General features: G+C 35.5%; 1 protein-coding gene across 9 annotated transcripts in view; it reads left to right on the top strand.

Annotated features, from left to right (window-relative positions):
- Nucleotides 1–23,719, top strand: part of PPHLN1 (periphilin 1) — a 141,568-nt gene that overhangs the window by 93,690 nt on the left and 24,159 nt on the right. The window lies entirely within an intron of this gene.

Below are 23,719 nucleotides of genomic sequence, written 5' to 3'. Positions count from 1 at the left end.
AGGGCTTTCTAAAATGTGACATGTTGTACAGCTGTTTGTTTTTGATGTTGTTACTCTCTAGTGCCTTGAGTAAATGTCATTATATTGTTATATAATCTTCTAAAAACTGTTGGAAATTAAGAACAAAATTAAACCTTTTCTCAAGGCGCTGTCCATTTCCACATCAATTAAAATCTATTTCCCTTGGTTAAGTAGAAGATCTTATTTAAATCCTAGATATGATTGTGCAGCTTATATAAGAAAACGGTGACTGAGAAAATCCGGTTTAATTTGGTGATGTGAAAGGCAGATTGGTGCCTTTCAAGATATCAATTAAATGGGAGTAAATAAATGGTTTGCTCACTAGGTGTATCTTCCAGTACGAATATGAATATCATTGCCCTATATAAAATTACTGTCTTTTTACTCTGACTTATTTTTCTTTGTAGCTTTTTTTTTTCCCTACCATTTGACATATGTTTGCTTGTCTCCCTTCCATATGGAAGCTTCATGAGAGCAAGGACTTTGTTTTGTTTACTGCTTTATCTTCATTACCCAGAATAGCGATTGGCATGTAGTGGGCTCACAAGAAATATGTGTTGTATGAATAGTCACTGAGTCACTTGAAATCAGAGTGTGTCTTAACCTGACCACTTAACAGAGTGCCTAGGCCCAGCACTTAGTAAGTGCTTGATAAGTGATTGTTAAGTGAATGAATTATTTAATGTTATTTTTCTTTTTCACCTAAATTGCAGCTCTTTAAAGGAGATGTTTTCTTAAGAATATAACTGGTAGAAAAACTTGACTGACTCCCCTATTGGGAGGGAGTATTTTGGGTTGTTATTTATTAATATTTTTGTACTGTCTCCTCTTGTTATTAGTCATAGGTGATCTATTTGATCTTGAAAAGGTGGGTTACCAGTCAGAGGTAGAGCCTAGCTTAGCAGCACACACATAAAATTATTTAGTATGAAACCAGTGTTTGTATACTTTACAGACACCCATATATGTTTGACCTGTAAGTATGACTGTATTTCTGTTTTCATCTGTCCATTGTTCAAACACATGAAAAATCTGATACTAAAGTATATTGAACAAGGAAAGATGAACTAAAGAAAGGAAAATAACTCTAAAAGGTCATTACTGTATTCTGATGTACTAGAGAAGTAAAACCATTATAAAATAGAGAACTTAATGATGTTAAATATTGGAATGTAACTACTGTGTTGCTAGGGTACTTTGGTTTTCATATATTGACAAGAAAATCAAACCAGAATTCCTCAAAATGTCACAAAGCTAGTAAATAATGACATGTAATTATTTTATAAATCATGTCTTAATGTTACAGTGATTTTTGAAAATGAAAAAATTAGGTTTAAGGGGATTTCTCTCCAACATTTGCACATTTTATTTTTAGAGATTAAATACCAGATGGATAGGAATATTATAAAGGTTTGAGAAAGCTAGATGGTAGTTATTATACAGCTGTCTAGTAATTTATATTTTTCCATATGCTTGAAATATTGCATGATTTAAAAAATGAATAATAGCCCCCCCAAAAAGAGCCTGCATAGATGAGGCCAACAAATCAAACTTAGAATAATGTAGGAATATAAATATTGGTGTTATAGCCAAGTTGCTTTTTCTCCCTGTTATGTCAAGTGCAATATGTTCAGATATCTTATAAATTTCCACATGTTTTTTGAGGGTTTATATAAATTAGGTCCTTCAGCCCTTGAATCCAAAGAAAGTCATTAACTTGAGGCAGTATTACAATATGTAATAAACTAAATCTTCAGGCCAAAATTTAATTTAATTCAGAGGGCCTACAAATGTGGCTTATTCGATGTTTAAGGGCACGCATATGGATATAGAGTGTATCAGAATCACTTCAATAAGAGCAGATTCATGTTCTTTGCCATATTATTGCCATCTCATTCCTGGGCATATAAGAATTCGGTAGGGTAGAGGTACAGGTGTCTTTTGAAAAAGCTGCCAGCTTATAGTCGTATATGGTGGAGAACCACTGGTCTAAAATCCTTGAGCCAGAAGACATCAGATTGCATCTCTGAATATTATGTTGCTAGAGATCATTTGAATCATCTCACTTTTACATAAATATCTTTTAGTGGATATGATTCATTCTCTTGGTACAGCACATTTATCCTCCTTATGCTTTGGATCCTGTGGTGTATCTTTTCCCCCTATTTCCCCAGATTATCCCCTCTTACCCAGTTTGGGCCACCTTTTACATTCAAATACTGGAATATTTTCCTAGGCTTTCTGGCTTCTGAGCTTAGAAAGGCGAACTTCAGAATTTCTTCTGTCATTATGGTAATTCCTAGAGAGACTTAATCCACAAAAATATAGGTGATGAATTGGGAGATTGGGATTGACATATATACACTAATATGTATAAAATGGATAACTAATAAGAACCTACTGTATAAAAAATAAATAAAATTCTAAAATTCAAAAGAAATATATAGGTGATTCATATTCTGGTTCAGGTATTTGGCATTAACCCCTTGATCGTGATATATCTCTCAAGTCCTCACATACCTACTACTACTGAACTATTTGATTTGAAAGTGCATCCTACTCCTTGATATTTTACCAGTGAGGAATCTTGGCTTTTAACAAATTGTTACTTTGAATGAACGATGCAAATTGAAATCCTCCATTATTACATACCCTTCTTCCCTTTATTGTACCTTGAGGGATAAAGCAATATTTACTTTAACTCTTTGGAATTCTCTTATTTAAGATTTGCAAAATCCCTCATAAATTTTGATAAAATTGTGCTTAGACATAGCCTGTCAGTGAGATCCTCTGTTTTCTTGGCGACCTGGCATCTAATGATATTTAAGTCTTCTTGTAATTTCCCACTGGCAAGATCTGGCTTTGATTGTTCTATCTTCCTCTTCCTTCAGATGGAATCAGATAATATGAGTAGATCTGGGGTGGGTACACACACACACACACACACACACACACACACACATGTATATGTATACATACACAGACAAAAAATATGCATATGCATTGTTGGCCTAGCAGATCATATGACTAAGAGTGTCAGGTGGCTAAAATCCTCCTAAAGACCCAAGAAGTTGTAGAGAAGCAGGTGCCTAGTGAAGCAACTGTAAGGATAGTTGGTGTGTAACTGAAGTTTATTAGGATCTTTTGCTCTGCCAACTAGTCTTAAAAAAAAGAACCTTTCATCTCTTCACTCTCAAGGCACCATGCTTATATTGTAATTCTCTGCTTTTGTTGTACATCTGTGGGGCTTTTAAAAAGTAGAGCTTGTTGGATATCTGCCATAAATATTCCGGTAAGTTAGTTATCAGAGCTTCTCAAACTTTAATGTGGGTGTAAATCACTGGGGGATCTTGTTAAAATACAGATTTTGATTCAGTAGATCTGGGATGGGGCTTGAGATTGGAATGTCTGACATTCTCCCAGGTGACGCTGATTTTACTAGTCTGTACCATATTTGGAGTAACAAGGAGTTGGAAGGAGGTGACAGTTTTTTCTTAGGTTCTTCTATACTTTCTAATGTACTGAAAGGTTGAAAACTATGACCACCTTTTATGTAAATTAAGAGACTTTTGTACTGTTTTTTAATTGTGGTATAATTAACATGCAATAAAATGCATAGATCTTAAATATTCAGTTGGATAAGTTGTAACAGTTGTAGCACTTTGTAAATATCACCCAAAACAACTATTTATGAAAGTCTTTTCTATTATGTTAAAATGTCCTCCAGCCCATCCATTGAAAGCTGTATTTTAAGTGATAAAATACACAAGGATAAAATTCAAAAGGCACAAGAGATTATGCAGGGAAAACAAGTTTCCTTCTCACCTATAATTCTTAGCTGCCCAGTTTCTTTCCCCAGAGCGTAGATATACTGTATATGTGATGTATGTGTATATATGTGTATATATACATATATATGTGTATACACAGAGTTTATATACAGTATTTATGTATGTGTGTATACACACATACATACATATACACACACACACATCTGGAGCATGTTTGATTCAGATGAGTGGAGATAAAAGTTGGTGTGTGTGTGTCTCCATGCTTTTTCTTTAAATACAGTACCATACTCTGTACCCTGTTCAGTGTTTTAGTGACCATTCTATATCAGTATATATAACTAGTCCCCTATTAATAGACATTTATAATCCCTTGGGAACCGTGTTTCAAAATATAGGTCCTCTGATTTCTCCACATTAAAAAAATGTATATATATGTATTTTTTTAAATAAACAAAATATTACATTTAATATATACATTTTGGGGCTGTGGAGTTGCTTTAATACTGTGGGTGTCAAATGCCTGTGTTTATGTTTTGTGAAGTGCTGTACAGGTTTTAGTAACTGCATAGGAGATCACCAGAGTGCCTGTTTACCTCTTATGGTTCTAATGGCATGTCAAGTTTGAGCGTAACTGTAATATGTGAGTTTGTAGAGAATCTGAATTTCTTGCTTGTACCAATCTTTATCAGCCTTTCTTAAAAATTATGTTAGTAGATGCAATTAATAAAATCTAAGCCAATCTAATTGCGGGGATGTACCTGATAATATTCTTTAAATACATTACTCATGATGCTCCTCAAATCGCAGAAAGTCATCATTTGTAAGGGGGAAGGTCCATCTCTTCTTTCTTCTTATTTGGTGAGTAATTCAAAAAAGAACAAGTACCATGAAGGCAAATTCATTTTTAAGACCTCTTTGGCTATTTCAGGACACTATCCTAATAACATAAAGCTGTTTTATGAAAAAGCTGATAGTTCTACCTGCAAGTTAAGTCTCTCTATTAACAGAATGGTTGATTACTATATTTATCTGATAATTTATAATTGAAATATAGACAGGAATCATTTTAGATCCAGAGAGGGTGCCAATCTAATGTTCTAAAACAGAGAGACTACTCAGAGACTCTTGATAGGGGGAATTGTGTATTTTTCTTCTTTCCTTCTTTTAACTTCCAAAGACTTAAACTGAATATACATTTGTTTTGGTAAAGACATTATTTTTTATAGTCAATCATAGCTATGCCAGCCTTGGTATATTGAGGAAATTTTATTTCTTAGCCAGGTTGGGGCCACTTTCCTTACTCTAGTTAATAAAAATCAAGTTACTTCAGAAATCATTTTGTTGCCTGTCTAGGTCATCAGTCTTATAGGTTAATACAGTTTTGCTGTAAGTCTAGATCAGTCTACTTAATATGTGATTTTTATTTTAATTTGAATTCTACATGTTAACCATTTTGTGACCGTATGGGCTGCTCACTGGCTTTTCTTCATTTTCTTCCTCAAAATAAAAAAGTTAGGCTGAATAATCTTAGGTCTCTTCCTAATCTAAATCATATTAAAAATTAAAAGCTAAATATTGCTTCTTCTGTACACACTATTATATGTGTACATAAAGAAGCTAATTTCAGATTTAACTATAGAATATTTAAGCGTTGATTCTTTTTTAAACCTCTTAATGAGGACACAGTGTACTTACATTAAAATGCTTTTTAAAAACTCAAATATTTATCATTGCTGTGCATCAGTCAGTAATTAAATAGTGCTTGTTGAGCTAATGAATTGTGCAGAAAGGGTTTTCTTCAGTAGACAAGACGTTCCGTTAGTCACCATTCTGCCTGTGGCCCTCTTCTTTTCTTCGAGTGTCTAGTTTCAGTCACCGTCTAACTATATAGCTGATTCTTCCCAGTCCTCTCACTGGGTCGCTCTTTCTCCCTCAATATAAAATAGGATATTTTTGTTTTACTTTTACAGAGAAAAGGCTTGAAAATTAATCAAATGAACCATCTTCCTGAAATGTCAACTAGAGTTGCAGACATGGAGAAGAGTCACACATGATGGGTTAAAATGAAATTGTTTCCAAAGTAGTGGCAACTCTATCATTGTATATGCATGATCTAATAAGCATTTTATACTAGTCCTACATGATAGAAACATTCTTTGTTTTTTCTTTTTATCAGAGCAAGTAACGAACTTTTTAAAAGTGTAGCTCTTACCACTATCTTGTCTAGACATCAAGTCTACCCTACTGTATTTAACAGTCCATTATTACCAACCACTTATTCGGACCTTACATATATAGATTTAGTAAAATATACTCACATATGATTTACCTCTGAAAAAATCTCTTATTCCCAAAACCCATTGAAAATAAATCATTTATTTTGGCTAAATTTGAGAGTTTTTGAAATTTATCAGTCAGATTCTGTGCATGCTCTTACTATAGATGCTTGTTGCTGAAACGTAAGTGTAAAGTTTTCACTTTAAGGGAGTTTCATCTGGAAGCTGTCTCAGAAGGTAATTTGTATCATATTTGAAATGTCAAAACCAAGTGTCTTAGCTTTTACGTTTAATTAAAAGTAAGTTATTTATACCTGATATAAATCCATAAATACGGAGACTGATGACTCTGTTAAGATACAATTTTTACATAAAATATAAAATTTGGACAATACAAATACCAAGCCTTATAAAAACCATACTTAAAATGTTGCAACTACCAGAAGAGATGAGGCCATCCTGGACATTATACCTGGGAATGTCATCATTTAAACAAAAGTACCCAATACAGGTATTCCCCATGGCGTAAGCCCATGTGTGAGCTTCCTTCTCTCACCTCCCTTCTTTGTTTCCTGTCAACCAGTGTTAGGTAAGGATTTTCTCTAGTGGTTCCAAATTACTGTCACTTGCTATTCAGTTCCCCTTTTGTTAAGTTAACAATTTTATTTAGTCTCTGAGTACTTCACATTGGGAACATTTCTAAGTAGTGTGGCATAGAAATTGCTGGATGCTTCCATTTAGTGCTTTAACTTCTCAGAGCCTTTTCCTCATTTGTTAAATGGGATTAGTTGCATGTTTTCCTGCAGAATTAACAAGCTCTTGTATGTGAAAGCCCTTTATATATTGAAAATCACTATACAAGTGGTTATGGTTGTGTTGAGTATTACTTTGCCTGTTTCTTTGCAACCTTGGAATATTGACTACTTTCAGATTACCTCTTAGGAATATTTTATAGCAAGTTTCCTGTATAAGTTTAACTTTGAGAGCCCATTTTCTCATCAGTGTGAAGATTTGGGCTGTTTACCTCTTGTCCTTTTACTTCTGTTTTTATTTTGGGGGATTTCCCCTTTATTTGTTCAAAATGAAATGTGAAAATAATTTTACTATGAAATATTTTATTTATTTTGGGGGGCTTTGTAATTTTCCTTTCACATTTTCCATTTGGATTGCTTTTCTATCTCACTGGTCCTTATCTATTTTTCTAGACATAAGAAGTACCATAAAAGATTAATGTTTCCTTCTCCTTAGAATTCCCTCCCCATTCCTAAAACATAAATTGTTCCCATATATCACCCTTCACTTGTCATCCCTTATTTTTAACATGTGATCCCTCCTATAACATCTGCTGTCTTCTCTTAACTGTTGTTTAATTCAAGTATTGTGCAAGGAGATAACAAGCTTGTCTGTTATATACACTCATTTGCTGACTACAGTGTGAGTTAATTGATATTCTCAATTCATTTACAGACGGTGTTTTAAAAGTTGCACTTAGATAATCTTATGTTTCTGCTTAAAGGTAACTTGAAACTAAACACTAGAAGTGAGTTGATGTTGGGAGTCACTTATATAATTATCTATTTTGTGTACTTTTCCTTTATTCTTTCTCTTTTTAAAATTTTGTTTTTAAAAAAAGTAGTACAGGAAATTGGACAATGCAGTGTATATCATTTCTGTTTAGAATACTTGTTTACTTGAATTAGCCAGGAGATTATTTGGAGATTTTTTTGTCTGCCTCTGAACTGAATCTTAAGATTTCTAATCCTTCAGTTATCTGGACTTGAGAGGAAATGAGCAGTTCAGCATCGTTCAGTTTTCTGGTTAGCTGATGTTCAATTATGCTAAACTCTGCTATGATTGCTAATATGCTCTACTTTAAGAAAGTCACCTTAGCGATGTATAACACATGTACAGAGAGAAGTGTTCAAAACAGAGTTGTTAACCTGAATGATTTCTCACAAAGCAAGCACTAGTGAAAACTACCATTCAGGGCAAGAAATAGAGATTACCAGCACCCCAGGAGTCCCATCATACCCCCTCCCTAATCACTGCCCCTCCTTTCCCAAAGGTAACCACTAAATTGATTCCTAACATTGTAGTATAGTTTTTGAGCTTTACACAAATGGAATCATACAGTATATATTATTTTGTGCCTAGCTTTTTTTTGTTCACCGTTGTATTTATGAGATTCATTGATATTGTTACATGTAATATAGCTCCTTTTGGTTTTAATTTGCATTTCCCTGATTACAGATGATGCTGAGGATATTTTCGTATGGTTATTCGCACATAGCACAAGTACTCTTTTGTAAAGTACTTGTTGAGATTCTTGCTAGTTTTCCTGTTGAGTTCTTTTTTTTTAAATGATTTGTAGAAGTTCTTTATATATTCTTTATATATATACAAGCCCTTTGTTAGTTATGTGTGTTGCAGATATCTTTTCCCATTTTGTGTCTTGCTTTTTCATTCTTTTGATATCTATGGAGGAATAAAAATTCTTACTTTTAATGTAGCCCAGACTTTTGAGTCTTATTCTATATTGCTTTTATTTGTCTCCTATTTAAGATATCTTTCTCTTTTATTATCTTCTAGAAGCTTTTCTGTTTTGTCTTTTACATTGAGTTACAATCCATCTGAAAATGATTTTATATATAGTGTATATTAAATGTAGCTGAGATCGAGTTTCACTTTTTTCCATGTGGATATCCATTTGACACTGAACCATCTTTTGGAAAGACCATGTGTTCCTCACTGTTCTGCATTGACACCTGTGTAATAAGTCAGGTGTCCATATATGTGTGAATCTGTTTCTGGACTCTGTTCTATTCTGTTAGTCTTTTGATTCGTGTAAAAGTACTGCACTGTCCTCATTACTGTAGCTTTACAATTAAGTCTTGATATCCAGTAGAGCAAATCCTCCTCCCTGTTGTTGTTTTTTCAAGGGTACCTGTACTTGGAACTGTGAATTTCTGTAGAAACTTTAGAATTGGTTTCTCATGTTCTCAGTTTAACAAACAAAGCCTGTTGGGATCTAGGCTCAGGATCTCTCACGAGGCTGCAGTCAAGCTGATAACAAGGGCTATAGTTTCTTAAGATGTGACTGGAGTTGGAAGATCCACTTCCAAGCTCACTCATGTAGCTGTTGGCATGAGTTTCAGTTTCTTGCATGTAATCATTGCCTCCCCCAAGAGTGAGCAAAAAAGAGCAATGCTTTGCTGCCTTTTTTGGTCTGTTGAGTCACATACTGTCTGTCACTTCTACCTTGTTCTGTTAATTACAAGTGAGTCACTAAGCCCAGCCAACACTCAACAGGAAGGGATTACACAAGGATGAAAATACCAGGAGGGTGGGGATCACTGGGGGCTCTCTGGGGGTTGGCTGCCACATCTTCCATGATCATTGTAACCTGAATTTACCAGCTTTATTAGTCTTTTTCAAAGAACCAACTTTTGGTTTTGTTCTTTTTTTTTTCTTGTTTTGATTTTATATTTCATTAAATTCTGACTTTATTGTTTTCTTTCCTTCTTCATTTTTTGGTTTAATTGCTGTTATTGAAAAAATTTTTGAGATAGATACTTACTGATTTGTAGTTTTTCTTTTCTTTTTTTTTTTTTTTTTTGGCGGTACGCGGGCCTCTCACTGTTGTGGCCTCTCCCGTTGCGGAGCACAGGCTTCGGACGCGCAGGCTCAGCGGCAATGGCTCACGGGCCCAGCCACTCCGCGGCATGTGGGACCTTCCCGGACCGGGGCAAGAACCCGTGTCCCCTGCATCGGCAGGCGGACTCTTAACCACTGCGCCCCCAGGGAAGCCCTGTAGTTTTTCTTTTAACCTATAAATTCCCTCTCAACATGGCATTAGCTCATCTTCCAAATTTTGATGTTATTTTTATTGTCATTCAGTTTAGAATATTTTCCTAATATTCCTTGGATTTCTTATTTAGAGTTATTTAGAATATTTCTTAATTTCCAAACATATAGGGATTTTGTAGGTTTTTAAAAAAATAAATTTCTATTTCTAAACCACTCTAGTCAGAAAACATTCTTTAGGATTTTAGCCCTATGAAATTTGTTGTAACTTACATTGCAGCCCAACACATCGTCAGTTTTTCTTTTTTATTTCTTTTTTTTTTTTGGCTGTGTTGGGTCTTCATTGCTGCACATGGGCTTTCTCTAGTTGCAGTGAGCAGGGGCTACTCTTCGTTGCAGTGCATGGGCTTCTCATTGCAGTGGCTTCTCTTGTTGTGGAGCATGGGCTCTAGGCATGCGGGCTTGAGCAGTTGTAGCACACGGGCTCAGTAGTTGTGGTGCACGGGCTTAGTTGCTCTGCAGCACGTGGGATCTTCCCGGACCAGGGATCGAACCTGTGTCCCCTCCATTGCCAGGTGGATTCTTAACCACTGCTCCACCAGGGAAGTCCAGTCAGTTTTTCTAAGTGTTCCATATACTTGAAAAGAAGGTGTACTTTTTATTTGTTGAGTGCATTGTTCTATTAGTATGTCAATAAGGTAAAGTTTATTATTGTGTCAACTCTTTCATATCCGTATTGATTTTGCTTGTCTTAACAGTTTCTGAAAGAGTTGTGTCAAAACCTTCAAATATGTTTGTGGATTTGCATATCTCTTTTAAATGTTTCTATTCCTTTTATATATTGAGGCTATGATGTAAAGTGCATATGAGTTTAGAATTATTTTATGTCTTTATGAAATAGTCCCCTTAATCTCTGATGTCTCATATTTATCTAAGTTAGTTTGGGCATGATATCTGTTTTTGTTACCTTACTTTCATTCTTGTATTTAAGTTATTTCTCTTGTAAGCAGCCATATAGTTACGTTTTTAAAAAATCCATCTTGAATAAAATATGTCTTTTCTTTGAATCATTTCCATCTACTGTAGTTACTGTTATATTTATGTTTAGTTGTTCTTCCTGTTCTGTAGTCCTTTTCTCTTTCTTTGGTATTTTTAAATTTATTGTTCATCTCCCATACTCCCACATTTTCTTTGTAGTTACACATTCTTTACACCGTGCATCCTTGACGTATTGAAGTCTAATATAAACTAATACTTTTCACTCCTTGATGATCAGTGCAGGCACCATAGATCGTTTGAAATCCATTGAACTTCCTCTTGATTGATTTGATTTAGTTTGTATTTTACTCCCATATGTATTTTAAACCCCACAAGATACTTAATAGTATTTTATGCAGTTAATGTTCATTTGGTTTATTTAAATATTCACCGTTTGTATTATTTTCATTGCTTCTTATATCTCTAACTTCCATCAAGGATCATTTTCTTCTACCTGAAGAACAATGACTCAATAGATTCCAGCACATCCACACTATGGAATTCTGTATACTCAGTAGAAGGATTTATGGAGAATTACCACAGTGCTGCTGCAGTATTTTAGAAGTTAGAATAAGTAGTGTAGGAACTGTAGAGTTAGGGGATTTGGCTTGAATCCCAGTTCAGCCGCTTGCTGTGCTTCTTCGGGAACGTCACTTAACTTTTTCTGAGCCTTGGTTTTTCCTCACTACTCTAATGGGAATGGTGATATTACCCACTTCATAGTAAAGGTAGAATTAAGTGGGAATGCATATTTAAGTTGCCTAATATATTGTCAGTATCAACATGGCTGCTATTATTGTTTTGTACTATTTTTCATAGTAGATGAAAAGTATTAAGTCTTGTGTGCTTACAGGATTTTTGTGGATTCGCATGGAATCCCAACTTAGAAAAAATAAGGCTTAAACTGACCAAGTAACTTGTAAGTCACACTGAAAAATAATCTGTTCCTTTGGTAGTCTTGTATTTTAAATTATAATCTTTGTGAATGGGTTAAAATTATAATTAACGTCATTGAAACAAAGGAGGACAAAAATGACAACTCTCACTTTCATCTAGTGAGTCCCTCTTACTAGCAGTGAAAGGTGAAAGGCAAAGTAGATATTGAATAACTGAAACATGTAGGATGGTGATAATGTGATGCTATATTGTCATCTCCATTTTACCTATGATGGTAGTGATTATATTGAGGCTATAGTAGGACTTAATTTTTGTATATATATCTTTAAAAGATTAATTTGCTTGGAAAAAGTCTATAAAAGATGTATTAGAAATTTCATATTTTGAATAGGGCTTTGTCTTTTATTTATTGCTTTATCCATACAATCCGCATGTTAGATTGATAGGAAGTATTTTATTTCCGGGGAGTTTGAAATAATCATTTATGGTATGTGAATTCAAGTTACAAAGTTTTTAAAATTCCATGTCAGCAGATGTAGTAGTATGCCTTTCTCCCATTAAACCATTTCTTGTTTTTTTTTTTTTTTTTTTGCGGTACGTGGGCCTCTCACTGTTGTGGCCTCTCCCATTGCGGAGCACAGGCTCCGGACGCGCAGGCTCAGCGGCCATGGCTCACGGGTCTAGCCGCTCCGCGGCATGTGGGATCTTCCCGGACCGGGGCACGAACCCATGTCCCCTGCATCGGCAGGCGGACTCTCAACCACTGCGCCACCAGGGAAGCCCAAACCACTTCTTTGTATCCAGTTTTTCTCGAACATTTTCCTGAACATATATACTCCATTGTCTTTTACTATATATAGACTGTATTGAATTGTGGTGCTTATTTCTATCTTTATTTTCAGGATATTTCTGACTTTGAAGATTATTTATCTGTTTTCATTAGCTTCATTGGCTTAATTATAGGGGTGTATACACATACACACACACACACACTCTCTCTCTCTCTCTCTCTCTCTCTCTCTCTCTCTCTCTTACATATAGGCATACATACACTTCTTTTGAGGATTCTTAATTATAATTTTGCCCAGAGCTTGGGCAGTTCCATACTATATTGCTCTCTAATTATGATTTACGTTACTCTGCCCTGAAATTTTATTCTGTTTATTAACATCCTTCATCGACACTGTTTGAGGAGAACTAAGAAAAACCTCTTGTACTTACTACTTCAACAACTGCGTGTGTTTTTCTGTCCTTTATATTTGTTGTTCAAAAGTTATAGATCAAATAAGGTCTTAATAATAACACAGTTGTGGCCTCTCCCGCTGCGCAGGCTCAGCGGCCGTGGCTCACAGGCCTAGCCGCTCCGCAGCATGTGGGATCCCCCCGGACCAGGGCACGAACCCGTGTCCCCTGCATAGGCAGGCGGACTCTCAACTACTGCGCCACCAGGGAAGCCCAACACAGATTTTTTAATCTAGAGAGTTAAATAGTACTCATTTATTCTACTTAAGTGTTTAATCACAAACTATGTTAGTAAAAAGTCTTGGTACTATTGAAACCAAGCTAGAAGAAATGCATCTGATTCAGTAAAGAATTTGTTCTTACATAAAAATATTTTTCCATTCCTTTTTTTTTTCCTTTCTTTTTATTTATTTATTTTTGGCTGTGTTAGGTCTTTGTTTCTGTGCAAGGGCTTTCTCACGGGCCCAGTTGCTCCACAGCATGTGGGATCTTCCCAGACCAGGGCCCGAACCCGTGTCCCCTGCATTGGCAGGCAGATTCTCAACCGCTGCCGCACCAGGGAAGCCCTCCATTCCATTTTTTTAACGTAGTACATTCTTGATTGTAATTGTGAAAGAGATCAGGGCCCCATGTAAAGCAAAAGTGTAAAAAATATTAAATTATTGATTTTCTAGTTGAAACCGGGTATTAAGAGAGGGCAGTTTGTTTGCAGCATGTTTACTTTTCTAAATTTTGTTTTATTTATGCTAAAACTTTATTTTTATTCACTGAATTCGTCAGTTGCACAGCCAACTGTTGTTTGCCCATGAAAGTTACACAGCCAAAAGTTAATAACATCTTTTTCTCCTACTCGTAGTTAACATATGTTCATCCACAATGCTATTTACCTTTCTAATAGGCTGAAAGGACAATTACCAATTAATCATCTTTGTATCATCCAGTTCCTTGCCTACAGTAGACTCACAGTGAGCGTTTACCAGTTGAACGAATGGAACTAGAAGCAGTGCCCAAAGCAACCTTGGTCCCACGTAGTTTTTGCTCTGCCATTTTAGCTTCAAGGATCTTTCCCTTCAAGGGATTGGGAACTAAAGGAAGAAGGAAAACCATCTTCATTCATTTTGTTGCAAAAACATAGCCAGATTTTAATGGTTTTCATAGTCTACAAGGTTGAGAGGATTTCTCATGTATTTATTACATATGACTAAAATACATATTAGAAGGTTGATGTAAGAAATTGTTATTGATGTAAAAGATTAGATCTTTACAGCAACCTATGAAGGGACAAGGAAGAGATTATTATTTTAAAATTTATTTACTTTTGAAGTGCAGTTTCACTATAATGTGTCTAGATAAGGATGTTTTAAAATTTATTCTGTGTAAGATAATTTATGCTTTCCGAGAATTTACATTTTTCATTAGAGCTAGAAAATTATAAACTGTTACCTCTCTGAATTTTGAGTATCCTGTATTTCTACTTTTATGTACTCCAGTTGGACACAGGTTTTCATCCCATCTTTCATTTCTCTTAAATTTTTTTCTTTTGTCTTTTCTATCTTTTTCTATTTGAAATTATGGGTATTTTGTTCAGGACTCCCTCTAAGTCTTCAGTTGTATCTAATTTGTTGTTTAACCTATCCACTGAGTTCTTAATTTCGGTTAATATTTTTCACTTTTAGAAGTTCAATTTGGTTCTTTTTGTAAATCTACCTAGAATTAGATTGTTTATTGCTTATGTTTTCATTCTCTCGTTTCTTTAAACATCTTATTTTCTGTAACTGATCATTTTAATAGCTGAAGTCTCAGGTCTTTAATCCAGCTGTTGTTTCTGCTAACCCTTGCTTATGGTAGCATGTTCCCTCATTTACGTAATTTGTATTTTGGAGTTGTGATATTATATTTAGAACTACAAATGCATATGAAGGTAGACTGTGCTTATGAATTCTCAGAGGAAACTGCCTCTCTTCACCTCGAGAGCCTAGACCAAGGCAGAGAAGTTTTCCTGTCATTTTCTTTTACTGACAAGTGATTTTTGTTTGTTTTTTTCTAGTTCGACCTTTCACAAAAATCTTAGCTTTATACAGAGGCCTTAAAACCAACTCTGTCTTGAATGAGCCAGAAGTCGTGTCTCTCATTGCCCAACAGGCTGTGAGTTCCTGGCTCTTTGGGGCAGCCATGGCTCATGATATTAGCTTAGCACTCTGGTTTATTGCTTCTTTTCTTTCTTCGTTTGTGACTGTTAAGGGCAGTTCCCCTTACTTATTTTAAGAGCTTAGCTATGCTTCTAAAAGAATGTGTTTCTAAGTTTTTTAAGGAAGGAGAGTTTTCTGGGAAATAATAGTATGTTGTTTTGCCCTATCTTTATTTTACAAGTTTAAAAAGCTCAAGTGACTTATTCAAGTTTATACTGGAAATGGTAAAAATGTGACTGCTTCTTAACTTATTGCATTCTGTTATTCTTGTTTGCCTTGAAGCTGAGATTTAAAGAATCAGTTTCAGTTAGGAGAACCAGAAAGGTTTCATTTTGGAAGTGACAATTGTTTGGACTCTTAAAATTCAGGTAGGAGTCTCATAGGTAGGAATACGAGGTAAAAGATTCTAGATAGTGGTGAATGACATGAACATAAGATGAAAAATAGGACACTGTAGGGAACAATCAACAATTACAAATAGTTTAGTTTAGGTAAAACCATATTCCACATGAATTTTGGGGGGGGTTCTACTTTTAAAAAAAATTTATTGAAATATAATTGATTTACAACTTTGTGTTAATTTCTGCTTGTACAGCAGAGTGACTCAGCTATACACATATATGTTCTTTTTCATATTCTTTTCCATTATGGTTTATTACAGGATAATGAAGACATTTCCCTGTGTTATTCAGTAGGACCTTGTTGTTTATCCATCCTTTATATAATTGTTTGCATCTACTAATCCCAAACTCCCAATCCTTCCCTCCCCCGCTGCACTCCCCCTTGGCAACCACAAGTCTGTTCTCTGTGTCTGTGAGTCTGTTTCTGTTTTGTAGATAAGTTGTATTTTAGATTCCACATATAAGTAATACCATATGGTATTTGTTTTTCTCTTTCTGACTGACTTCACTTAGTATGATAGTCTCTGGGTCCATCCATGTTGCTGCAAATGGCATTGTTTCATTCTTTTTTATGGCTGAATAGTATTCCGTTGTATATATGTACCACATCTTCTTTATCCATTCTTCTGTCGATGGACATTTAGGTTGTTTCCATGTCTTAGCTATTGTAAATAGTGCTGCTATGAACATAGGGGTGCATATATCTTTTTGAATTACAGTTTTGTCTGGGTATATGCCTAAGAGTGCGATTGCTGGATCATATGGCAACTCTACTTTTAGTTTTTTCAGGAGCCTCCATCCTGTTCTCCATAGTGGCTGCACCAATTTACATTCCCACCAACAGTGCAAGAGGGTTCCCTTTCTCCACACCCTTTCCAACATTTATTATTTGTAGACATTTGAATGATGGCCATTGTGACCATTCTGAGGTGGTACCTCATTGTAGGTTTGTGGGTTTTTTTAATTTATTTAATTAATTTATTTATTTTTGGCTGTGTTGGGTCTTCTTTGCTGTGCGCAGGCTTTCTCTAGTTGCAGCGAGCGGGGGGCTACTCTTCGTTGAGGTGCACAGCCTTCTTATTGCAGTGGCTTCTCTTGTTGTGGAGCACGGGATCTAGGTGCGTGGGCTTCATTAGTTGTGGCACGCAGGCTCAGTAGTTGTGGCTCACGGGCTTAGTTGCTCTGCAGCATGTGAGATTTTCCCGGACCAGGACTCGAACCCGTGTCCCCTGCATTGACAGGTGGATTCTTAACCACTGCGCCACCAGGGAAGATCCTTGTTGTAGTTTTGATTTGCAATTTTCTAATAATTAACAATGACAAGCATCTTTTCATGTGCCTATTGCCCATCTGTACAAGAATATTTTTTAATCTTTCCCCCATACCCTTCATTCTCCTATTCCACTCCCCAGCCACAGCATTTATTGCTATGATTTCATAGAGTAGATGTTGACAAAATTTTATTTCCTGTGGTATTATTAGAAAGATCTTGAATAGTCTCGAGTAATGGGCTTAAGATCTTTGTCTTGCTTTGGAAGAAAGGCTTTGGAAGGAAGTATTTTGTTTCAGTCCCAACTGGTGTACTACAGTTCTGTTGCTAACCACCAGAGTTAGTGCAGACCCCAGAAGTTAAAGGGCACAACGAGACTGCCCTTACTTTAGATACCAGCTGGCTGTACTTTGGGGCTCCCTGAACTCCTGACCAGTTGGCTGCGAATTTGAGGTTCCCCATGATCCCATCAGGTCCAATTATGTGCTAGAACAACTGACAGAACTCAGGAAAGTGCTAAACTTCTGATTACAGTTTTGTTATAAAGGATACAAATCAGGAAGGAAGTATTCTGTTTCAGCTGGTGTACTGGTGTACTGCAATTCAATTCTGGCATTAACCACTCACAGTTAGTGTAGATCCCACAAGTTAAAGGGCACAGTCTCCAAGTAGAAGATGAGAAACTAAGGTAGTGTGAGAAAGGGTGTGATTATAGACTGTATTTTACAGAAATTTGTTGGTAGGGAAAAGATAGTAGATAGCCTAGGATAGTTTTCTGAGGATAGGTGGATTGAAGCCAGATTGCTGAAAAATTTAAGTGCCAGAAAAAGAGAGTTTGAATTCTGTTGATAGGCAGTATGGTTTATGGATGAATTTCAAGTACATGAGAATTAGGATCAGGATTGTTTTGAAGGTGAGTTTGGCTGTGTAGAGCTGTTTGGCTACTCTTCGGGTGAGGGATGATGAGAGCCTGAATTAGATTGGTGAAGTCAGCAGTGGAGTGCTAGTGTGTGAGAACATGTGGCAGGAGAACAAACAAAACTTGATGCCCTATTTATTTATTTACTTACTTACTTTTGACCACTTGTGAAAGGTTAAGGGTAATATGAGAGAGAGAGAGATAAAAAAACAGATGAAATAATTGATGAAGCAAGAGAGGCTATCAGTAGCACAGATAGAGGGACTTAACCTTGAAAATTTAGAGAACCCTTTTTCCTGCGACTAGGGCAAAGGAGAATAAAGTGGCAGCATTTTTGAGGTGAAGAGGAGGATCAGTTTAGGAGAGGCAGTTTTGCTCAGAGGGGAAATGGGTACGGAGGAGAGAGTCCTATAGCAGTTGGAGTTCCTGATTTGGGCAAGGAAAGGACTTAGGATACCCCAAATGGTGCATGTTGATATAGAACTCAACAGGGAGATTAAAGAGTTTGTGGTGGATCAAATAATTGCAGTTTTGGATTTTTTCCAGCAATTCACAGTATCCTTTGAGTAAGAGTAGAAAAGCAAACCAGATTGTTTATCCATAGCTAACCAAGTAAGAACACCTTAAATATGACTAAACAATCAAAAAAAGCTCACTGATAGATGGTGAAGGTGATGATTTTACTGAAAAAAAAAAAAAAAGACACAAACTTAGTCTCTTTTAAAGGTCTTTAATTCAGTTATTTATATGCCAGGAAGTTTGACCAGTTCTGTTGCCCAGGCTTTTGAACAACTACATATAGTGCAACTCAAAATCGAAGAGGCAAGTGATAAAAATTAAACTTACATTCATAACTTCGCATAACGGTTGATCATGATACATTTAAAAGGGGAGAAAAGAAAAAACTACTTTAGCTTTTAATGTTTTTGAGGTGTCTTTTTAAAAATACATATATATTAGCCTTAGGCAGGAAATGGCTAATGTATTTCAGAATTTTCCACCTAAAAGAAACAAATAATATTATTTTTTTAAATAGGGAATATATACCTTGTTAAAATTTATTTATTTGGCTGCATCAGGTCTTAGCTGCGGCACACGGGATCTTCGTTGAGGCACACGGGATCTTTTAGTTGCGGCATGCGAACTCTTAATTGGGGCGTGTGGGATCTAATCTAGTTCCCTGACCAGGCATTGCGAGCGCGGAGCCTTAGCCACTGGACCACCAGGGAAGTCCCAAACAATAGTATTTTAAACAAGCGAGTTGCAGTGCTCCAGGATGCATTGAATCTCTATCTTTTAGCCAAATGGAATGTTGCTATGGTTATTTCCTGACTTCTAAACCTGTTAAATATAATGGTTTCCCATTTGAAACCCTCCAGTGGCTTCCCATTATAGTATTTCAGAATAAAAATCCGAAGTCTTTACCGTGGCTGTAGAGATCTGCTGGTTCTTTCTACTACCTCTCCCTCCAAATTTCTTTCGTATTACCCCCGTGGTTCACTGTGCTGCAGTCATACTGGCCTCTTATAGGACACACTTTCTCCCCTCTTGGGTGGCCTTTGTTGATGCTATTACTTTTGCCTGGAATGCTTTTGCTGGCCTCTTCTCATCTTTCAGGCCCCTGCTTGAACATTACCCTTTCACTGAAACATTTCCTTATCCCCCTGACCAATCAAAGTAGTTCCCCCATCACTGAACCTACTTTATTTCCTTTATAACACTTCCCACAATTATACATATGTTTATATGTTTTTATACTTTCTATTGCATATCTTTCCCACTAAAAAGAAAGCTTTCTGAGGATAGGGACTGTATGTTTTTTTATTCACCACTTGCACAGGGTTTGTACATAGTAAGTCCTCAAATATTTGTTGGCTAGTAGGCCCTCAAATGTTTGTTGAGTGAATGGTTTCTGAGTATTAAGTACTTTATGTTTGCTCTGTCACTTAATACTCACAAAAGCCCTGTGACATAAGGTCCTGTTACAATACCCACACTATAAACAAGGCAGCTGGGGCTTACAGAATTAAATATTGTGCCCAGAGACACACAGCAACCCAAATCTAGGGACTCCATGACCTTAAAATCCATCATCTCCATCACTCTGCCATATTCCCCTTCCATCCTGTTAATAATTTAAATTCTTTCATACACATTTTTAAAAGTAAGAAAAAATAAAACTGGACGTTTAAAATGCTTATGAGCCTACCTTTTATAATAGTGGCATCTGTGGGAATTTTTTAAAGGGTTGGAGAATTAAGATTTTTTTTTTTTAGTTTTGAATATTGAATTATATTTAAACTACTTATGTTCAGGATGAACGAAAAAATTACTTCTTTTGTAGAAAGAAAATTATAAGAAATGATACCTATGATAATTTTTTACATTTTGTTTTCCTTTCTTTTTTGGAATACCTGTGGATATAAGTGGCTCATTCCTCAAGGTCATAACAAGTTGATTCTTATTGTGCAAAAGATTTCAGTTTGAAGCTTTTACTGTGTAATTATGTCCCACATATGATAGAAGGCTAAGAAAACATAGTTAATCTGATTTTTATATGGATAATTTTCATATGGATAATTCAGAATGTGTTCTGTATGTGAGGAGAATGGTATATTATTCTTTTTTTTCTTTTTGACAGAGATACAGGATGTTATAGTCAAAATTTGACTTTTAAAGTTGTATTTGGTTTTTCCCATTTAATGTGGTTTGTTTTTTCTCTAAAACTGAAATAACTTAAGTGCCATTTAAAGAAAAATACAGAATGCAGCTGCTACACAATTTAGTTATATGAGATAAATACTGGCTTGAATCACTGAAGATGATTCAGTGTTTGAGGGAAAAATTTAGAGCATTCCTGTCACACCTACACAGTAGAGACAGAGGCAGAATTTTCTGTTGTTTTACATGCAATATGTTTACATTTTAATTATTGCTTCATCTTAGTAACATGCAATCCTCTTGACATTTTAAATACTATCATCTGAATGGTACCATTTCTGGATGAGTTTTGCTTTGGGTTTTGTGGCTGTTCTTGTGGTTTTCTGTGTATGTTTTGTTTGTTTTCTGTACAAGGCAATATAAATATATTTTTAGACATTTTGCAACTTGTCTCTTTGTATAATAGCCTTTTTTAAAAAAACTTATTTTCTCCTTTGGTGTTCAGTTTTCGTAGTGAAAACTATATGAATGTATAGTGAAGCACAGTGTTTCTAATTGAATTTTATTAGTTTTCTACAATATGATTGTCTTACAGGGAAAAAACTTTAGACCAATTTTTAAAAATTGAGTTATAGTTGATTTACAGTATTATTATTAAGTTTCAGGTGTACAACGTAGTGTCACAATTTTTAAAGGTTATATTCTATTTATAGTTATAAAATATTAGCTATATTCCCTGTGTTGTACAATATATCCTATAGCTTACTTATTTTATACATAGTAGTTTGTACCTCTTAATCCCCTACTCTTATCATGCCTCTCTCTTTCCCCCTCTCCGCTCTGGTAACCACTAGTTTGTTTTCTATATCTGTGAGTCTTGCTTCTTTTTTGTTATATGTTTACTAGTTTGGTGTAGTTTTTAGATTCTATATTTAAGTGATATCATACAGTATTTGTCTTTCTCTGTCAGACTTATTTCAGTTAGCATTATACCGTCCAAGTCCATCCATGTTATTGCAAATGACAAAATTTCCTTCTTCTTTATGGCTGAGTAGTATTCCATTGTATATATGTACCACATCTTCTTTATCCTTTAATCTGTTGATGGACACTTAAGTTGGTTCCATATCTTGGCTGTTGTAAATAATGTTGCTGTGAACATTGGAGTGCATGTATCTTTTTTTTTTTTTTTTTTTCTATTTTTTGGCTGTGCCGCATGGCATGTGGGATCTTAGTTCCCCAACCAGGGATCGAACTGGCGCCCCCTTCAGGGGGGGAGTCTGGAAGTCTTAACCACTGACTACCAGGGAAGTCCATGGGGTGCATGTATCTTTTTGAATTAATTTTTTTCATTTCCTTCAGATGTATACCCAGGAGTGGAAAAGGGATCATTTGGTAGTTCTTTTTTTTCATTTTTTGAGGAACCTCCACTCTTTTCCACAGTGGCTATACCAATTTACATTCCCACCAACAGTGTACAAGGGTTCCCTTTTCTCAACATCCTCGCCAACATGTGTTATTTATAGTCTCTGTGATGATAGCCAAAAGTGTGACAGGTGTGAGGTATGAGGTAATGTCTCATTCTGGTTTTGATTTGCATCTCTCTGATGATTTGCAATGTAAAGCATCTTTTCATGTGCCTGTTGACATCTGCATTTCCTCTTTGGAAAAACGGCTGTTCATATCTTCTGCCCAATTTTGAATTGGGTTGTTTGTTTTTTGGTATTGACTTGTAGGAGCTGTTTCTATATTTTGGATATTAACCCCTTATTGGTCATATCATTTGCAAATATTTTCTCCCATTCTGTAGGTTGTCTTTTTGTTTTGTTGATGGTTTTCTTTGCTGTGCGAAAGCTTTTAAGTTTAATTAGGTCCCACTTGTTTATTTTTGCTTTTGTTTCCTTTGCCTAGGGAGACAGGCAGTGTCTTCTGCCCATGTTTTCCTCTACAAGTTTTTATAGTTTATCATTTTGCTTTTAGATCTTTAATCCATTTTGAGTTTATTTTTTGGATATGGTATGGGAAAAATTCTAATTTCATTCTTTTATATGTAGCTATCCAATTTTCCTAGCACCACCTATTAGAGACTGTCTTCTCCCCACTGTATATTCTTGCCTCTGTTGTACATTAACTGACTGTAAGTGCGTTGGTTTATTTCTAAGTTCTCTTTTCTGTTTCATTGATCTGTGTGTCTGTTTTTGTGCCAGCACCAAACTGTTTTGAATACTGTAGCTTTGTATTGAATAGTATAGTCTGAAGTCAGGGAGCAGGATACCTCTAGCTCTGTTCTTCTTTCTCAAGATGTTTTGTCTCTTCACAGTCTCTTGTGCTTCCATACAAATTTTAAAATTATTCTAGTTCTGTGGAAAATGCCATAGGTATTTTGATAGGGACTGCATTAAGTCTAGATTGCCTTGGATAGTGTGGTCATTTTTACAGTATTAATTCTTATAATCTGTGAACACAGCATGTCTTTCCATCCATGTCATCTTCAATTTCTTTCATCAGTGTCTTTTAGTTTTCCAAGTACATGTCTTTTACTTCCTTAGGTAGGTTTATTCCTAGGTATTTTATTCTTTTTGATGTGATTGTAAATGTGATGGTTTCCTTAGTTTCTCCTTCTGATAATTCATTGCTAGTGGATAGAAATGCAGCAGATTTCTGTATATTAATTTTGTATCCTGCAGCTTTACTGAATTTATTCATGAGCTCTAGTAGTTTTTTGGTGGTGTCTTTAGGATTTACTATGAATAGTATCATGTCATCTGCAGATAGTGTCAGTTTACTTCTTCCTTTCCAGTTTGGATCTTTTATTTCTTTTTGTTGTCTGATTGCTTTCACTAGGACTTCCAATACTGTGTTGAATAAAAGTGTTGAGGGTGGGCATTCTTGTCTTGTTATTGATATTAGAAGAAATGCATTTCACTTATCACCACTGAGTGTGATGTTGGCTGTCAGCTTTTCATAATATGACTTTTATTATGTTGAGAAATATTCCCTCATACCCACTTTCTGGAGAGTTTTTATCATAAATGGATGCTGAGTTTTGTCAAAAGCTTTTTCTTCATCTACTGAGATGATCATATGGTTTTTATTTTTCAGTTTGTTAGTATGGTGTATCACATTGATTTCTGGATGTTGAAACATTCCTTGCATCCCTGGGATAAACCTCACTTGGTCATGATGTGTGATCCTTTTAATGTATTGTTG

This window comes from Lagenorhynchus albirostris, chromosome 11 (genome assembly GCF_949774975.1).
Source record: "Lagenorhynchus albirostris chromosome 11, mLagAlb1.1, whole genome shotgun sequence".
In the NCBI taxonomy this organism is placed as follows: Eukaryota; Metazoa; Chordata; class Mammalia; order Artiodactyla; family Delphinidae; genus Lagenorhynchus; species Lagenorhynchus albirostris.
This window is presented reverse-complemented; position numbering and strand designations above follow the sequence as displayed.